This window comes from Lissotriton vulgaris, chromosome 3_2 (genome assembly GCF_964263255.1).
Source record: "Lissotriton vulgaris chromosome 3_2, aLisVul1.2, whole genome shotgun sequence".
Classification (NCBI taxonomy): Eukaryota; Metazoa; Chordata; class Amphibia; order Caudata; family Salamandridae; genus Lissotriton; species Lissotriton vulgaris.
The window spans coordinates 292,827,506-292,842,951 of NC_141690.1; the positions used below are offsets into that span (position 1 = coordinate 292,827,506).

Consider the following 15,446-nt stretch of genomic DNA (forward strand, 5'->3'; position numbering starts at 1 on the left):
CATGGACAAGTTAAACGCTCCTCTTGCTATAAGCCGCCCATCTAGTCCTGGAGAGGCAGGAATACTGAGCATCGGATCTTATTCTGCCCAGTCTGTCGTGGCCACAGGAGGAAGTGGACACTCCTGGGGCGAGAGAATATAAGATTGCAGCCAGGATACTTAGAAGTGATACTAGACAGTGTATTGCTTTCGCTGCCTCAAAATATTGAATGTGCACCTGGAGGTTAATTGAATGAATATAGGGAAGTCCCTATCTTGCCATAGAGTTAGGAAAAAGAACATCTACTGAATAGTAGAGAAGGTATTCACACCCTTTGTACACAAACCATAACCACATGAATAATAAATCACAAAAATGGATAGAATAAGATAAAAAGACAATGTCAAATAGTATATAGAAAAATTGTACAATTTATTCAAAAAATAATGCAATCATAAAACAATTTCTTTGAAAATCATTTTTACAAAACAATTTTTTGTGCCATTAAGAACAGTTAAAAATGTGACAATCCACATGAAGAACATTAAAAATAATTGTTACGAAGTTGTCGCCACAGCGTTTCGGTTTTATGATATGACCTTCATCAGGACAAGGTTCTGGTTCAGAAAGAAACATACAATTAGAAACAATCACTAATTTCATCTTTTTTACAAAAAATGCATCAATAGAATTACTAAAACATACAGTTGAAACGGTCAATAGATTTTTGGCACAATAAAATCCTCTTTTAATTCATTAAACATGTGGTACTGGTACTGGTGCGGGATTGGCAAAGAAATACTCTAACTGGGGATAGATCTTCTAGAAAGGGGATCTACTAAAGGTCACATCTTTATTAAATTAAGTGTGCCTTTTGTTGAACCGGTAATGTGAAGGAATAGTTGAACCAATCCAAATAGATTTTGGTATTTAAGTTAGGTCTTGGTGGGGAATATCTTCAAGATTGATTTCCACAATTTACAACTGAGGTACAGATTTTGTTTACCTTTTACTATCTGTAACGTGTGAATGGTTCCAAGTCACCACCACATTGGTCAGCCATAAACTCAACATCTTCCTCTGAATTGGATCACTATTGCCTTTATAAATAGTGTGCGCATCTAAATTTAAAAAGGAATAAATGTAATCTTTATAGGTGGTCTCTGGATTAGTTTCATTGATCTGTACCACTACACAAAAGAACCTATTTACCTTCTTAATTAGGAATGTTCTTTATGAGTCAAGGGAGCCACCGATTTTGTGTAAATTAGTAAGAATAATCCTGGTGGAAACAACAAAAGAAAAATGGATGCTTTTATTAACCCCTTCGATGCTCATGACGAGCTCAGCTCGTCATGAGGTACACCTCTCGTACACTCATGACGAGCTGAGCTCGTCATGAACAATGGGAATTTAACATTTTCAGCGCACAGGATAAATATGCACCGCACCGATGGTGTTAATAAGGGATCCTATGCATTCCTTGATGCGAGATTATAGGTACAAAATGAAAAACTTCACTTACCCACTAGTATGGGAAACGGGCTAAAAGATGCAGCGCATGGCTGGGTGCAATGATACTTGTGCCGTTCGTCAACCGCTTTAATTAATTAGCGTGACCCTCATCAAGTTCTCCACGAGCTGCGTTTTTAAATTTATCGTGCTCTACAAGAAAAAACATTTTTTGCTCCTTTAGTCTTAATGATGAAAATAGCTATTTTGTTAGGCTGATTTTATACTTTATTCAGCTCTACAAGAGAAAGGATTTACTCCTTCCATCTAAAATACGTTATCGTTGTTCTAACTACGGTGATTGAATACTATTGCTTGGCCACTACCTATCAGTGGTATTATGCTTTATAAGACTCTCTTATCGAAAGCTTTTACTCCTTCACTTCTAGTGCTTCAAATCTCTCTGAAAAGCGCTATCGCTATATTACCTTCGGTCATTTAATGCTTTTAGTTCGCCACTCCCTATGGGCGCGTGCTGCCACTATCGGACATTCTTACTCCCTTTGCTTATGTAAACCGGTAATATCAAATGTTGATCTGTATGTTTAAATCTACCTGATCTTCGTATTTGCTGTAGGATGTATAAATCTCCAGTCTTTCCCACAACTTCGGCTGTATAAAAATATACCCGTATCTACAACTTTGTACTCGGTACTTGTTCTACCATATTGCTTTCCCCATTGAGCGTTTTGGAATTTACGATACACTCTGTCCCTCGCTACTGGCAATTTGTTCACGCGAGTTATTATCTATCTCTAAAAAGCCATGCCGCTCATCTTACCTTATCGCCTTACGTCGGCCTCCCTGCTCCACTTGCGTCTCTTCGTATTTCAGATGTGTTTGGGACACTAGATTGGCGTGTTTATATATCTAGTTCTCCCTTCAGCTGTAATTCATTCAAACTAATTACCACGTCATGTCCTGCACCACTTGGCTAAAGACGGACTACTCGGGTAGATTTTTACGATTCAAGCAGGTTCTATGATGGATTCGTCTTGGCGGGACTACTGCCTTCGTGATTTACACTATGCCTTAGTACTGTATCCTAAGTATTTACGTAATTTTTGTGATGTTTGAACATAAAACAGTGTTCAGTGTTCTGCATATAGATCTACGAAATTTCTTAGCCCGATCACGTGATACTATCAAAACTCGAACTACTGAGGTAGTTTCTTATACAGAGCTCGCGAGATCTATAGACTCGGACTACTGGGGTGATTTATTTATCAGAACTCGCAAGATCTCGAGACATGTAGCTCTTATATTAATTTAGAATAAATCTAACGTTGGGCCTAGATCACATTTCTTCAGTGCTCTGCATATTTCTACAAGATTACAGGGCCCAATCACCTAAAGACTTTAAAACTCAAACTCATGAGGTAATTTATTATTCAGCGCTCGTGAGATCTATAAATTCGGACTACTGGAGTGGTTTATTCTCCAGTTCTCGCGAGATCTCGAGAAATGTTGCTCTTGTATTAATTATAGATTAATTTTGACGTTATGAATATAAATATCTCCTTTGTTTACATAACCAAATCTATTTTAGCGGAAATCACGCTGTAAATTACATCAACGTAAAAAAACTTTGTATCATTTTATATAAAACAGCTGGTGTCGAACTACCAACGTGGTTACTTTAACTAGAATTCACGAGAGTTCGGGGAATATCCCCTGCATTCACATGTGCGGTCCCTAGCCATATTATCTAACTGACTCTATCTTCCAGATTACACCTCTGTATTCATTATATATGAGCAGTACATATCCTTATGGAATTTCAGATGCATGTGGACAATACATATTCATCTTATTATTCCTATGACTTTCCGATTACAGAATCCGTTCCCAATCTTCTTTTGTGTTTAATCCCTTTCTTACCATATTAAATCGTGACATAAAGAATTGCTCTCGTTTTTTGTGTTTAAGGTCCGTATCTCCGCCCATGGCATTCATATAAATTGATTCTAGCCCACACCACGTTAGGTCATTTATTGTGTGTTGAGCCTCCTGCCAGTGTTCGGTTAAAGGAGCACCTTTTTTCATGGTGCGGATTGCTGATTTGTGCTCATTTATTCGTAGGCGAATTTCCCGAGAGGTTTCGCCCACGTATGCCATGTTACATGGACATTTGATCATGTAGATAAGATTTTTGGACCTGCAATTAATAAAAGTCTTAACTTTGTTTGCTCTTGTTATGATCAATGCATTCCCCTTTAATCACCAATGCGCAATTTGAGCAATTGCCTCACGGAAACGTCCCAGTGGGCAATATGTTACATTATAAGAGCTTCCATCCACCGAACAGTGATGAGGAAGAATGGCGAGTTCTGTGGAATAATAAAAAAAAGCTAACTAGGACAGAACTCCATGCAGATTTTTTGATTGATTATTGTAAAAGGAGAGTGATTCCCAAGATACTCCAAGTTACCAACGAACCAGGAATTTTTATCAACAACAAAAAATTCATAGAGATTTGGACCCTTGTGGCTAACCGTTGCAGCCGTGACTGGATGCTCTTGATAATTGAAACCACAACTGACATCCTTATTATAGAGAGACAGGAAATAAAAGATATGGAAAAGAAACTAGAAGAGAGTATAGCCCTTGAGGATGCCAAAAAGAAGCTTGAAGATATTCAAACAGATGTTAATGGATATAGGGACTATCTTTTTAATAAAAAAAGCAATACATTTTAAAAAGGATATTGCAAAATACAATTCAGAACATGTCTACCCTTACCTTCAAAAGGATTATTATGAGCGCCCGAGGGAGGTCTATCAAAACCGTAGACCTTGGCAACAAAACCAGGGGAGGAATTTTCAAAAAAAGAAAGTCCGATTTTTTTATTCTTCCTACACGAGCTCAGATTCAGAAGCAGAAACAACAGAAGAAGGACGGAATCAAAACCCAAAAGACAAAGAGGTCTCGATGGGACCTGGGAAGGATTCTTTGTCTTTTTTAGAACAACGTCAAAACGTTGGCCAACAGCGAGGCAGGACCAGAGGGAGAGGGAATTATATCCCTCAACCTCATTACAATCACAGATACCAAACCAGGAGTCAGAAAACCTGGGATACATAAATGAGGCGCCTGTTATCAAATTATCTGATGTCACCCTCACTGAAATTGAGACTCGATTATTAGAAAAAGGCCTAGGTTTTGCTATAGCTTCCCCAACAGACAGATTCAACTTAGAGAGGGACCTTCAAGCGTTTTTTAGGAAGGTAAGATTACAAACCTTCTTTGAGGATAAAGAAATGAGACCTTCCTCAAATAAATCAGGTTTAAAGCCCAAATCTCTAATAAAAGAGAGAGGGACCCTCTACCAAAGGGATGGGGTACCAACTGTTGACTTTGTCAAAAAAGTAATTCCCTCTGGCCACATTAATCAAAACAACATAAAATACAGCAAACAATGCAGGCAAACTAAAGAGCAGTGCAGTAGAAACCCAAATTCTGAAACAACAAATAAATTACCAAATGCACAAGTTTATTAAAATATTGTTAAAAACCAAATTAAAATAGTAATAGTCAAAATCAAGGGAAAACAGACAATATAAGGAACAAAGAATCTTCACAATTCATCACACAAGTTCCTAAAGTTCAAAAGAAGGAGGAACTCAATAAGGTTGTATTCAGCATCAATCAGAATAGTCCTTAGTTAGTCATATGAATTCTTTCCCCCAATCCTCAACGCGTTTCGACGGGCCAGTAAATTTGCAGTCGTCTTCTTCAGGAAAATTATTAGCTGTATTCCCCAGAAATACTTTAGAGAGGACGATAAGGTGCAAATAGCTCCTGCTGATTTAAAAGGGGAAATTTTCTCTTTTCTGTGCCATATATACGTACAGAATATAGTATTTGTTATATGTTCCTCTCAATAGTAGGCGTACATATTTCTTTAAGCATAAACCAACGGTCAGTTCTTCATAGGGTTTTGCATCAAATAAAGTCTTTCAATCTTGTGTGCACGCGGTAGTTAGGATATATGGATTAAAACATCCCAAAAATGGAAGCAAAAAATTATCTTTACGCCAACTCCTAAATGATATGGGGCTGCTTTCGTCTTCCCATTCAAAGGTGGCTACTGCTCCTCTTAATAGGAACCGGTAAACTTCCCGCGTGCCTTCACCATGGAGTGCTATCCGCTAGCGGATAGCACTCCATGGTGAAGGCACCTATTGGTGAAATACGCCTCCGACTATTTTTCCTTAGATTCCTGCTTTTAAACGTTACTTTGTACACAGGTACAAGCGGACACGAGATACTAATCCTCTCCCGCCCCTGGACCCTCGAAAAATTCTAATTGAAATACTGGTAAGCCTACCTTCTTTCAATGACCGCCCACACTAATTAAAAGGCTGTCTCTTGCCCTAACCGTTTACAATCCATCTCCCCCTTAGTAAATTCCTGGACTAAATTATTCAACTGTTCCTGATTTAGTCAACCGCTTGCGCGCTCTTATATGAGCCTGCATACTGCTGTCCTGGTGAGCAACCCTCTCTTCGGTATAATTATTGCTGTATTCTTGACCGCAATTCACATCACTGCGCTGTTTTTTCACCTGCAATACTGTATAAATATCGATGTATCCTTGACTGCGATTCACATCACTGCGCCGTTTCTTCACCTGACCACGATGTCCCCTACAATACTGTATAAGTATCGCCGGTTTTTCAACCTCATTGCTAATCCCTCAGAATCCAATCCACTGCGCCGTTTTTTCACTTGATCATCTGCAATTGAATGTACCTCAGCACCAACAACCACTGTGGTATCCTTCTCACCTGGAATTCTCAAGTATCACTGCGTGGTTCCTTACTTGACCTTGATGTCACTTTTGGCTCTGTGAACCACTCACACTTAAGCACTTACCCAGTCACCAACAGCATGTGCGACCACACTCAGTCACATGCCTGTCAACACCGAATTAAGTCACTCGCTGTCTCCACCAGGTCTATCACCACGGCACAATGTCACCCTCATTATGCGTGTGAGTAAACTTAATGTACCTTTTTGTCCTCCTTTCCTCCCCTTAGGCTAAAGAGGCTAATAACCAAAAGGCAACCATTGCTTTGTCCTGATGATGGACCCCATTATTTAGCAAGGGGGTCCGAAACGTCGTCGACCTACTGTGTACCATATACTTGTGGAACTCTGAATAGAAAACTATGTAATGGTACCCATAAGTAATTCTCTGTCCAAAAATTGGAACTTTACAGAGACTGTTGATTTTTGCCTTGTAAGCCCTTTGTGTATGTTTTTGTCTGTGTATGGTCGTGGTTGGGTACAGGCTTGTGACCCACGCACGTGAATTGCTGAAGGTGTTATTTTGTTTTGTATATTTTGATTGAAATATATACTTTGAAGACCTCTTCCCGGCTGGGTATGTCTTCATTAATATAGAACTGACTGAGTCTATATTCAGCGCACGATTTCAGATCATGCCCCGGTTTGCTTGGAAATGCGATTGCCGACGCATGCACCGGCTCCATTCACTTGGCGTTTATCGCCGGGAACTTTGACTGATCAGGTGCTGCGCGAGCGGCTTAGAGTGATCATTGAGGAGTTCTTTGTTAAGAATGTTGGGTCTGTAGACAGTATGAGCACGGTGTGGGAGGCCTTTAAAGTGACTGTACGTGGGGCATGTATTGGTCTTCAGTCGGGGGTACTTACATCACTAAGAGACTCCATGGCTAGGCTGGAGAGAGACTTGTTGGTGCTTGAACGTCAATTGGAGGAGTGCCCTGAGGAGACCTTATTGGCTGACATTAGGTTGAAAGTTACAGAATATAACAAACTGGCTGATCAGGAGGTGAAGTTCCTGTCCAAACACACTAGGGCGAGATATTATGGCGAAGGGGGAAGACCAGGGAAGGGGTTGGCGGATCGTATAAGAGAACCCTGGGCTTGACACTGTACTGTGCAGGAGATAGAAGATGGGGAGAACATAGTGACTAGCACAACTGGCATTCTGGATTGTTTTACAAAATATTATAAACAAATGTATGAATACAGGGAGACGGCGGAAGAGGAAGAAATAGCTCAGTACTTTGAGGACATAGCATTGGTCTGGCTATCGAGGGGGCAGCAGGAATTCCTTATGCATCATATCACGGAGGGGGAGTTTAGGGATGCGATAGCAGCCCTTCCAAATGGCAAGGCGGCTGGCACTGATGGGCTGCCATCCGAATTCTATAAGGAATACGTTGATCTTTTGCTTCCACACTTGGCAATGGTGCTAGAAGAAGCGGTGGAACAGGGCCAGTTCCCGACTACAATGAGAGAGGCACTACTTGTAGCGTTGCCGTAGCCAGGCAAACCTCCTAATAAATGCGAATCATATCGACCTCTGTCCCTCATGAACACTGATGTCAAAATCATAGCTAAAGTACTGGCGACTAGGCTGCGATTTCTTCTTCCAGTCATGGTGTTACCGGACCAATCAGGATTTATTCCGCTCCGGTCCACCACCCACAATTTGAGGGCTCTATTTGCGGTGCTGCATCTGCTCAAACCGGATTTGGCTGCAGTGGCTGTCATGCTTGACGCCGCGAAGGCCTTCGATTCAGTTGCATGGCGATACATGATGGCAATACTACATCGGATGGGGGTGCCCTTCTTTTTTACGTCACTAATAACCCTTCTTTATACTAATCCCACAGCGCGAGTGAGGGTCAATGGACATGTCTCGATCCCGTTTCCTGTGCAGAGGGGGACAAGACAGGGTTGTCCGCTTTCGCCTTTGTTATTTGCTATCGTGATGGAACCCCTGGCTTGTGTTTTGAGGCAGAGGTATGCGGGTGCAGCTTTGAAGCTCCCTGTCCGGTCACTGGCGGTGTCCATGTACGCTGATGACATGGTCCTCTATGTGCGTCAACCTGCTCAACATCTTGAAGCTATACTCAGAGAGTTCATTCGCTTTGGTCATCACTCGGGCTCTCCATCAACTGGGAAAAATCTGTTATGCTCCCTCTCACGGACGCTGCCCTCCCCTTTCCTTTAGAATTCCCGCTGGAATGGGCGACGGAATCGGTGCGTTATCTTGGAATTTGGATGCATCGGGATAGCCAAGAAATTATCAGGGCTAACTATGGTGTGGCTATATCCAAGTTGGAGGATCAGGTGGCGCGTTGGACTCAGCTGCCTCTTACCCTGGCTGATCGTGTATCGCTAATTAAAATGGTGGTACTGCCGAAATTTCTGTATCTTTTTGTTAACATTCCTCTCCCGCTAAAGTCGCACTTTTTTGCCAGGCTGCGGTCCTTATTGATCACTTTAACCTGGGCTGGTAAGAAACCGCGAGTGACGTGGGATGTCCTGACTAAGCCGTATGACTTGGGAGGATTTGCTATACCAGATATGAAATTATATTACTTATGTGCTCAGGCGCACTTCGCTGTCTACTGGCTTTCAGCCCCTCCATATACCCCACACGTGGCGCTTGAGGCCAGTGCAGTTCTGCCAAATCCGCTGAGGGTCATGATAGTAAATACTCACTCGGTGTTTGATAAGGGAGAAGTGGACACGGTGCAATCCACTGCCAATGCCTGGCGGGAGCTGGGTAGACGAGCGAACAAGTTGCCGTTGTACGCCCCTGATATGCCGCTTCTGTATCACTCGGGGATCTCGGTGTCGGGCGAAATTGGGGGTTTGCAGGTCCTACAGGGAGCCGGACTGCATACCATTGGGAGTCTATACCCGGGGGCCTCATTCCTCTCATTACGGGATATGACGGAACGCTCCACCAATGCAGCTATGCCCACCTTTATATATGTCAGGCTTCGGGCTGCAATACATTCATTATACCCCACGTATCCAGAAGAACCACCGGCGCTTGGTGCCTTGCAGTCGCTCTATACTACTACAGATAGGGTTAAGTCGCTCTCTAGACTATATCGAGCTGCACAGGAGGATGAAGGGGGAGGTGCAGTCCTGGCTAGGGCCAGATGGGACGGGTGCCTTCCAGAGCCGCTGACTGATGATGAATGGACTGAATGCTGCTCTATGACTGGGGGGTACGTGGCAAATGGCAATTTTCATCTTCTTCATTATAAATTTGTACATCAATGGTACTATACACCAATACAACTGGTTCGTTACGGTCTTCGTGCCACAGCACAATGTGTCCGGTGTGGCGCGGATGATGCTGACTTTGTGCACCTGGCCTGGGGATGTGCAAGTGTATATGCATTCTGGGGGGCTGTGACTGCGGCACTAACTAAAATGACGTCAACTGAGGTTGTGTTGGATATACGCCTGTGTTTGCTGGGAGTAGCCTCTGGAGTGCCGGTGAAAGTGCGGCGCCTGATTGTGTTGGCATTACAGCTTGCTAAACGGAGAGTTGCTATGGTGTGGGGGGAAGGAGGGCACCTGATGTCCAACTGTGGCTGACAGATATGGCATATTGCAGGGACCAACTGACTTGTTACTAAGAGGGTCTGCCAGCGACATCACGACCGCGAGACATCTGGGCCCCATATACAACGTATATGCTATCCCTGACTGATGATGACAGCACTGGTAATGAGAGTGGGGGTCCATCGGCAGATGGGGAAGGATCTATGTGATTACCGGAATGTGTAACCTTAATGAGAGGGTCCCTGATGTATGCTGCCTATTCTCCTGTATGCGGGAGATCCTTTAGAACATGACTGTTTTGACGTGTCAACATTTCCTTTGTCAGCCAATGGTTACTGACACATGCAGGGCTTCAAGGTCAGGGGCTGCATGGCCTGATTGATTGCTTTTATATTTTTCAGCGTGCTATGTGTTACTTCACCACTCTGGGATGATACTACGGGATCTTACTGTGGCCAGGATCCGGGACAGTTTAGGTGGGGGGTCGGGGGTGGGTATTGTTGGGTTTTGAAAACACAAAATGAGACCGTGCTTCAATGTGTGTGCCACAGTAGCAGGAACGGAGATGAGCCTGACACGTTCGCTATTATTGACCTTTACGTTTTTGTACATGATCTTGCTAAATGTCGTTAGATGCAGGTTCCGTATTGTTTGCTATTGAACTGATTGCAGCCGGCCCTTTCACTGGGTTGTGGGCACACTGCTGTGTACATGTATTATTTGCAATAAAGGTTTAAAAAAAAAAGATACTAGTGATATCATCCAAAAAGTTGAAGGGCTCGCATTCAATTGTGAGACTCAATTTTTAGTGACCCTCGATATAGAGGCACTTTACAGTAATATACCACAAGACAGCACAATAGAAATGGTAAAATCCCTTTTATCTAGGACTGACAGAGACCTGAATGCACATGAAATTTTTATTATAGATTGTGTCACTGTAGTTTTAAAAAATAACATATTCATGTTTAATAAAGATTACTTTAAACAAACAAAAGGCACAAGCATGGGTGCTACCTGTGCTCCAAGTCTAGCCTGTCTATACGTAGCGAGATTTGAGGACACCCATATATTTAACTCATTGGCCCCTTTTTATGAAAAATATATCTGGATGGTCACGATATATTGATGATGTCTTTTTTATATGGACCGGCCCTGAAGAGTCATTGAATGATTTTATTTCATGGCTAAATTTGGGGGATGATAACCTCAAATTCACTTCTAATTATAATAAACATCAATGTGAGTTTCTGGATATCCTCATCAAACATGATGAGAGAAAACTCCAAGTAGAGCTCTTTACAAAGAAAACAGATCATTACACTATGTTACATTATAAGAGCTTCCATCTACCCTGTCAGAGGGATAATATTCCCTTCGGACAGTTTTTAAGACTCAAGCGTAATTGTACACAAACAGTAGACTTTGAGAAGCATGCGAAGATATTAACGGAAAAATTCATCATCAGAGGCTACCCGGAGCACATGGTCAAACATGCTTATAAAAGAGCCAAGTATTTTAACAGAGACAATTTATTTCAAACAAAACAAAATGGAACTCAAAAAGAAAAAACACTCATTTTTGTAACTAATTACAGTTCGGTCTGCAATAAGATCAAGAACATAATGGAAGATAACAAGTATTAATAATGCCCCATTGCCCACTGGGACGTTTCCGTGAGGCAATTGCTCAAATTGCGCATTGGTGATTAAAGGGGAATGCATTGATCATAACAAGAGCAAACAAAGTTAAGACTTTTATTAATTGCAGGTCCAAAAATCTTATCTACATGATCAAATGTCCATGTAACATGGCATACGTGGGCGAAACCTCTCGGGAAATTCGCCTACGAATAAATGAGCACAAATCAGCAATCCGCACCATGAAAAAAGGTGCTCCTTTAACCGAACACTGGCAGGAGGCTCAACACACAATAAATGACCTAACGTGGTGTGGGCTAGAATCAATTTATATGAATGCCAGGGGCGGAGATACGGACCTTAAACACAAAAAACGAGAGCAATTCTTTATGTCACGATTTAATATGGTAAGAAAGGGATTAAACACAAAAGAAGATTGGGAACGGATTCTGTAATCGGAAAGTCATAGGAATAATAAGATGAATATGTATTGTCCACATGCATCTGAAATTCCATAAGGATATGTACTGCTCATATATAATGAATACAGAGGTGTAATCTGGAAGATAGAGTCAGTTAGATAATATGGCTAGGGACCGCACATGTGAATGCAGGGGATATTCCCCGAACTCTCGTGAATTCTAGTTAAAGTAACCACGTTGGTAGTTCGACACCAGCAGTTTTATATAAAATGATACAAAGTTTTTTTACGTTGATGTAATTTACAGCGTGATTTCCGCTAAAATAGATTTGGTTATGTAAACAAAGGAGATATTTATATTCATAACGTCAAAATTAATCTATAATTAATACAAGAGCAACATTTCTCGAGATCTCGCGAGAACTGTAGAATAAACCACTCCAGTAGTCCGAATTTATAGATCTCACGAGCGCTGAATAATAAATTACCTTATGAGTTTGAGTTTTAAAGTCTTTAGGTGATTGGGCCCTGTAATCTTGTAGAAATATGCAGAGCACTGAAGAAATGTGATCTAGGCCCAACGTTAGATTTATTCTAAATTAATATAAGAGCTACATGTCTCGAGATCTTGCGAGTTCTGATAAATAAATCACCCCAGTAGTCCGAGTCTATAGATCTCGCGAGCTCTGTATAAGAAACTACCTCAGTAGTTCGAGTTTTGATAGTATCACGTGATCAGGCTATGAAATTTCGTAGATCTATATGCAGAACACTGAACACTGTTTTATGTTCAAACATCACAAAAATTACGTAAATACTTAGGATACAGTACTAAGGCATAGTGTAAATCACGAAGGCAGTAGTCCCGCCAAGACGAATCCATCATAGAACCTGCTTGAATCGTAAAAATCTACCCGAGTAGTCCGTCTTTAGCCAAGTGGTGCAGGACATGACGTGGTAATTAGTTTGAATGAATTACAGCTGAAGGGAGAACTAGATATATAAACACGCCGATCTAGTGTCCCAAACACATCTGAAATACGAAGAGACACAAGTGGAGCAGGGAGGCCGACGTAGCGCGATAAGGTATGACGAGCGGCATGGCTTTTTAGAGATAGATAATAACTCGCGTAAACAAATTGCCAGTAGCAAGGGACAGAGTGTATCATAAATTCCAAAACGCTCAATGGGGAAAGCAATATGGTAGAACAAGCACCGAGTACAAAGTTGTAGATACGGGTATATTTTTATACAGCCGAAGTTGTGGGAAAGACTGGAGATTTATACATCCTACAGCAAATACGAAGATCAGGTAGATTTAAACATACAGATCAACATTTGATATTACCGGTTTACATAAGCAAAGGGAGTAAGAATGTCCGATAGTGGCAGCACGCGCCCATAGGGAGTGGCGAACTAAAAGCATTAAATGACCGAAGGTAATATAGCGATAGCGCTTTTCAGAGAGATTTGAAGCACTAGAAGTGAAGGAGTAAAAGCTTTCGATAAGAGAGTCTAATAAAGCATAATACCACTGATAGGTAGTGGCCAAGCAATAGTATTCAATCACCGTAGTTAGAACAACGATAACGTATTTTAGATGGAAGGAGTAAATCCTTTCTCTTGTAGAGCTGAATAAAGTATAAAATCAGCCTAACAAAATAGCTATTTTCATCATTAAGACTAAAGGAGCAAAAAATGTTTTTTCTTGTAGAGAACGATAAATTTAAAAACGCAGCTCGTGGAGAACTTGATGAGGGTCACGCTAATTAATTAAAGCGGTTGACGAACGGCACAAGTATCATTGCACCCAGCCATGCGCTGCATCTTTTAGCCCGTTTCCCATACTAGTGGGTAAGTGAAGTTTTTCATTTTGTACCTATAATCTCGCATCAAGGAATACATACGATCCATTATTAACACCATCGGTGCGGTGCATATTTATCCTGTGCGCTGAAAATGTTAAATTCCCATTGTTCATGACGAGCTCAGCTCGTCATGAGTGTACGAGAGGTGTACCTCATGACGAGCTGAGCTCGTCATGAGCATCGAAGGGGTTAATAAAAGCATCCATTTTTCTTTTGTTGTTTCCACCAGGATTATTCTTACTAATTTACACAAAATCGGTGGCTCCCTTGACTCATAAAGAACATTCCTAATTAAGAAGGTAAATAGGTTCTTTTGTGTAGTGGTACAGATCAATGAAACTAATCCAGAGACCACCTATAAAGATTACATTTATTCCTTTTTAAATTTAGATGCGCACACTATTGATAAAGGCAATAGTGATCCAATTCAGAGGAAGATGTTGAGTTTATGACTGACCAATGTGGTGGTGACTTGGAACCATTCACACGTTACAGATTGTAAAAGGTAAACAAAATCTGTACCTCAGTTGTAAATTGTGGAAATCAATCTTGAAGATATTCCCCACCAAGACCTAACTTAAATACCAAAATCTATTTGGATTGGTTCAACTATTCCTTCACATTACCGGTTCAACAAAAGGCACACTTAATTTAATAAAGATGTGACCTTTAGTAGATCCCCTTTCTAGAAGATCTATCCCCAGTTAGAGTATTTCTTTGCCAATCCCGCACCAGTACCAGTACCACATGTTTAATGAATTAAAAGAGGATTTTATTGTGCCAAAAATCTATTGACCGTTTCAACTGTATGTTTTAGTAATTCTATTGATGCATTTTTTGTAAAAAAGATGAAATTAGTGATTCTTTCTAATTGTTTGTTTCTTTCTGAACCAGAACCTTGTCCTGATGAAGGTCCTATCATAAAACCGAAACGCTACGGCGACAACTTCGTAACAATTATTTTTAATGTTCTTCATGTGGATTGTCACATTTTTAACTGTTCTTAATGGCACAAAAAATTTTTTTGTAAAAATGATTTTCAAAGAAATTGTTTTATGATTGCATTATTTTTTTAATAAATTGTACAATTTTTCTATATACTATTTGACATTGTCTTTTTATCTTATTCTATCCATTTTTGTGATTTATTATTCATGTGGTTATGGTTTGTGTACAAAGGGTGTGAATACCTTCGCTACTATTCAGTAGATGTTCTTTTTCCTAACTCTATGGCAAGATAGGGACTTCCCTATATTCATTTTACTACTCCTTGTCCCAGATTGGATTTATAAGGAGACCTCCCTGCATTTTGAGAAGCACCTGGAGGTTAAGACAGAGAATGATGCGTACATGAAGCCGGTTTTTATACACATGTACTTTAAGGTTTTATCTTGATATGTATCTCTGATCTTGGCTTGTTTTTATTCTTTTATCTAAGATCCTTTTGAAATTAAATGAAATGAAATGAAAAATTCCACTTATATAGCGCATAACTACCCGGAGGCCTCGCAGCGCTGTTTCATTTATTTTAAACTTGTTAATTTATGGCCTTTGTCCGAAATAAAGATTATTTGAGTTTAAGTAAAAATATTTGTATGTTAAATATTATTTTAAATTAATTGTATATATTTATTAATTAAGCATTTAATTAATATAATACA

The 15,446-nt window shown here is 40.6% G+C and overlaps 1 protein-coding gene across 1 annotated transcript in view; it reads left to right on the forward strand.

Annotated features, from left to right (window-relative positions):
- Positions 1–15,446, forward strand: part of LOC147725734 (uncharacterized) — a 421,410-nt gene that overhangs the window by 233,444 nt on the left and 172,520 nt on the right. The gene's annotated exons all lie outside the window — the stretch shown is intronic.